Genomic DNA, 5,235 nt, shown 5'->3' with positions numbered 1-5,235 from the left:
CAGAAAGCCAGAAACCTGGATTTTTAGGTGAATTTGCCCTGATGCTGAGCAGAATACCTGGCCCTTGAGGATTTCATATTTCTTAAGTGAATAAAGAAAAGAATGAATGAGTTTGAAGTTTGTCTTCTTTCTTCTGCAGCTCAGCCTGAAGAGGGACCTGCCTTTCCAGTAAGACATGCAAGGCCCTGGCCTCACTCTGAGCAGGTGGGCAGGGCAAGGCCTAGGCTTCCTGCCCTCTGCATCCCTAGCTGCAGTAGCTCCCAGAGCAGGGCCCTCTGGCAACCATTCCTGCCTGCCCCAACACGGCACACACACCCCCCATCAAGTTATGTGTCCCCCCTGGGGGCTGCAGAGGGAGGCAACTCTTCCCTGTTTTGCAAGGTAACTTTTGGGTTTAAAATCAGCTTTGTGGCTCAAAAAAAAAATAAAATAAAATAAAATAAAAAAAATAATAAAATCAGCTTTGTTCAGCAAAGCCCACACCCTGACCTGCCTTGCTCGTGCTCAGACTTCCTGCCTTGCTGAATTTCTCCACCACCCCCAGCAACGGCACAGGGACATGAATAAGTGAACTGAAAGAATCAGCCACTGTATGTTGAGGGACAGTCACCGTATCTCCCATCCTACCTTCAGTAAGCTTCAAGAAGGCAGGGATCATACCTTACTCCAATTATATTATCAGTCAGTAAGACTGATGAGTGCTCAGTATGTATTCCTAATTTCCATGTACATGCTATGGTTGATTAAGACTGATGGGGGGATACGGTGGTGCCATGGCCAGGGTGGGCGATGGATGGGTTTGCCGACCCTTCCTCAGGAGTCATCATGCCAGGAAGCAGGGGACAGGAACAAGGTGTGCCCCTGAGGTTTGCCTTTCTAAGGGGCACCCAGAAGCTCTTGGGGCTGAAGGCACAAGGGAAGGCAGGAGTTAGACAAGCTGAGGCTGAGAGGAGGTGGGTAGCATTAGACACATTCTGAAAGGAAAATGCCTGGGCTGGAAACAGGAGCACGGGGTGCCGGGGGTGTGACTTCTACGGGCCTCAATTTCCCCACCTATAGAGTAAAGGGCATATTTAGCATGCGACATCATTTACCATACAAACTGGGAATCTATGTTTAGATTTAACCATATGAAATTGCTATCTTGTAGGTCAAAAATAGATGGATATTGGCAATGCCTCTTGATCCAAATTCAGAATAATGACTCTGGGACAGTGGGCACAAAGCAGGACTGTCCTGAGCAAACTGGGACATGCAGTCAGCCACCCCGTGGCTCGTGACCACACTGACTGTTTCTCCCCACTTACTTGTAATACAAAGCTCCCTCCCGCCCCCCAGCCCCTCTGTCATTAGGCTGAGGTATAAAGATTAAGTTAATGGCGGGCGGAGAAAATCAGCTTTGTTGGCAAATTGTCTCTGATATTTATTTTGAACATTAAAACGAATCATTCAGACTAAAGAGGGCTGTAGTACGCGGCCCATTAAAATGCATGCATTATGTATAACTCTCCCAGCTTCACCTCCAAGTATTATCAGCCTAAAAAGCAAACATGTTTTTTAAAGCCCCTTGTTTACGACATCCCGTGACAGCTGATTAATGGCCACAGTTTCCAGATCTGAAAGCTTAGTAACCCAAGCTAGAAAATTCAATCTTATTCTAATATAGGTGGGGGGGGGCGCCGGGGGGAGCGCAGCCAAATGGGAACAGAGCACAGCTCCTCAAAGGCATCCACACCGTGGGTTGTAACCACGGCAGCAACATCAGCTGGGCTTCCTCGGGGGCACTGTATTAGTTTCCTGGGGCTGCCGCAGCAAATGACCACAAACTGGGTGGCTTTTAACACAGCAGAAATGCATTCTCCCACAGTTCTGGAGGCCAGAAATCCGAAACCAACATATCAGCAGGGCCAAGCTCCCTCCGAAGTCTCTAGACAGTGACTCGGCCTCACCTCTTCCAGATAACGGCAGCTCCCAGCGTTCCTTGGCTCGTGGCTGCATCCCTCCAATCTCTGCCTCTGTCTTCACATGGCAGGTTTCTGGGTCATTCTGTCTTTTATGAGGACACTTGTCATTGGACTCAGGGCCAGTCTAATTCAGAACGATCTCACCTTGAGACCCGTACCTTAACCACATCTACAAAGACCCTTATTCCAAACATGATCACCATCTGTGGTTCCAGGTAGACCTATCTTTTGTGACAGGACAACTTTAAACCTGCTACAGGTCTCCTTCCCTCTTCCAGAGTGTTCCCTTTCTCCTTAGGAAGGTCGCAAGACCAATCCCACCTGCAGATCCAACTGGATCCCAGGAAGCTGTTGGATCTGTCCACGGTGATGCTCTCTGGCTGTCGCCCACCCTCCCGGGGCCCTCTGCTGGGACCCTGCTGCCACACCCACCCCTCCCGGGGGGTCCCAGCAGAGCCAGAGCAGTCCCTCTAAAGAGCCCTGCTGACCCCGTCACTCCTCCCCTTGGCCCTCAGAGGCCCCCCAGGACCAATAAGTCTCCTCGTCGTGTTCAGGTGGCCCTGCCCGATCTGCCCTCTGACCATCCTGCCCACCTTACTCACAGGATGCATCCCTTCTGGGTGGGCTTCGGCCACACTGTCCCGCTTCCGGCAGGAATGATGCACCCCTGTGTCTCTGCCTAGTTGCCTGAAGATCTCAACTCAATGTCACCTCGTCTGACAGAGCCAAGTCCCCCCCAATCACTACCATGACATCCTTTACTTCTCCTTCTTAGCATTCAGCACACTTACATCATTTATGAGTGGATCTTCTTACCTTTTCAACACTTCAACATGCAAATGTTGTGACTAGCCGGCCCAAAACTCTCCTGTAGCATTTACAAAAGCTCCGACCACACACAGCCCTACATGATGGGTCCCACCTTCTCTCCCCGCCACTTGATCGCTCACTGGGGCTCCAGCCATAGCAGCTTCCTTCTGTCCCTCCAGAACGTAAGCCCCTGCTTGCCTCAGGGCCTTTGCAGGTGTTCTACCTGAAATAAATTTCCTCCAGATTTTTCTGATCTGGTCCATTTGCACCAAGCAGGACTCAGTTCGAATGGTGCCTGTCACATGGCTGTGGCCCATGTGGTGGAGCAGCAGATGCAGAAGCTCCGGGAGGAGACCCAGCTGCACGTGAATGGGTTTGACCGCCTGCTGCAGCCCATCACAGACACCAGAGATGCCCTCTTGGCCGGGCAGAACTGGATGTGTAGAAACGCCAAGTCCCTCTGCACACTGTGAACTGATGGTGGGCCACCTCCAGAACCACATCTCAGCCGACGGGGTGCACTTCGAGCTGTGACTACACCTCATCTTCCTGATCAATGACGCGCTGCACCCCTGACATGTGAAAGTTTCTCCCTCCCGGCCAGTGCAAACAGGCCAGGGAGCTGCTGGGCACCCTGCAAAAAGGCCTGGTGCCCATCTACTGCACCAGCTTCTTGGCTGTGGAGGAGAACAAGCAGCTAAAGATGGCACAGCTCCTACAGCTCTGGAACATTGACGGCTCCATCATCCAGCAGCTCCAGAGCTCAGCCCTGGGGCTCGGCCAGCACCAGGGGACGCTCATCAGCGAGTCCTCCTCGGTGGTCCAGCCAGTGCCGCTGGCCTTCCAGCAGCAGATCCGGACCCTCAAGACGCAGCACAAGGAGTCTGTCGATAGCCGGGCCCAGCAGCAGCAGCAGTTGGCGGGGAGCGGGGGCACAAATCCACATGCCGCAAATGGAAGCCAAAGTCAAGGCCATCCCACCACCAGCAGCCCTGCCTCCAACCCCCACACCCACGCATCATCCCACCAACTACCCATCCAAATGCCTGGCTCCTCTGAGTATGGCATCTCTGGACCAGACCAGGATCCCGCCACTGCCGGCCACCCGGGACCCTGGCCCCCACAATCAGATGCCACCTAACAAGCCCCCATGCTGTGACCAGCCTCACCCCGTTGCTCCCTGGTGCCAACAGCAGCCTCCCGAGCAGGGCCCCTACCCATACCATCGGGGCAGGCCACCCCACTGCCCACCCGGGAACAATAGCCACGAGGTACCCATGGGGCGAGCAGCGCGAGGGCCCTGGCCAGGACGGTCAGCGTGATGCACCCTGGAAGAGCCAGCCCGACCCCAGGCGGAACAGCCGGCCCAAGCAGCCTCCGTGAGGCAGAGGCCAGCGCGAGCCGCCCTTCCACGCGCCCGGCCCACCCCCCCAGCAGCACCCACAGCCCAGCCCGCCGTCACACCCCACAGCTTCAACCGTGCCCCACCCCGCTTCACGCAGGAAGATCTCCCCCCAGCACCCTTTGGAGCGGCCACCCTAGCCTCACCACTTTGACTCCCCTCAGCGGGACTTCCCTGCTCAGATGGGACACCCTCACCATCCCCCAGGCCACCTCATGCCTCTTCCCAGGATCAATGAGCACCCACCCCTGGGGGGGGTGCCCAGCACCCTGACTTTGGCCCTCCTCCCCCACACGCAGTGACAGGGCCCTCCCAACGTAACCACGATGACCCCAGCCTGGTCCCCAGCGTGCCCTACTTCCATCTCCCTGCAGGGCTGATGCCACCCTTCCCCCGCTGTGAATAAAAGAAAAAAGAGACAAGTGGCACTGGTCAAGAGAGGCCTTCCTTAACCCCGCTTTCCAAAACATCCCCCAGACAGACTGCTCTTACCCTCCTTCGTTGTTTTCATAGCAATTATTAGCAAAAGTCCTCTCCCTTCCTGTTTTTGGGTTGTTTTGCTTTCTGACTTATTCTCTGTGTTTCCCAGCTAGGAAGGAAGCTCTCCCTGAGGACAGGGACCTTGACTGTCTCATCCACTGACGCATCCCCAAGGCCTAGGACACTGCTGCCTGGTTCCCACCGCTTGTTGGATAAACGAGTGTCCCAGAGCCTGGCACAGTGCCCAACACAGAACAAGGCCTTAGCAAATTCACTCCCTCGAGGTCTCTGTGTTGTGGGGGAAGAACGTACCCTTCCTAGAACTCCGAAGGTCTTCTAGGTCTTGATCTAAGGGCAGCACTGCCAATTTCACACACACACGCACTCACGCACACACACGTGTGCAATGCTTGGACAGCTCCCACACTCATTCATTTGTTTTTTTTGCTCATTCATTCATCCCTTCATTCTGCATTCTACAAACGTTTACTGAGCCCTTGCTGTGAGCCAGGCAACGCTGTGGCCCTAGAGGTGTGATGGAAAGCAAGCTGGCCCCTCTCCACGCTCTCTGAGCTGACA

The 5,235-nt window shown here is 54.5% G+C and overlaps 1 pseudogene; it reads left to right on the top strand.

The window, feature by feature from the left end:
* Positions 1 to 3,076: 3,076 nt before the first annotated feature.
* LOC110589417 lies at positions 3,077 to 4,582 on the top strand (annotated as a pseudogene).
* The last annotated feature ends 653 nt before the right edge of the window (positions 4,583 to 5,235 follow it).

The sequence above is a fragment of the Neomonachus schauinslandi genome, chromosome 6, assembly GCF_002201575.2.
Source record: "Neomonachus schauinslandi chromosome 6, ASM220157v2, whole genome shotgun sequence".
NCBI classification, from domain to species: domain Eukaryota; kingdom Metazoa; phylum Chordata; class Mammalia; order Carnivora; family Phocidae; genus Neomonachus; species Neomonachus schauinslandi.
The sequence above is the reverse complement of the archived record's forward strand: the minus strand, read 5'-3'. Positions and strand labels throughout refer to the sequence as shown.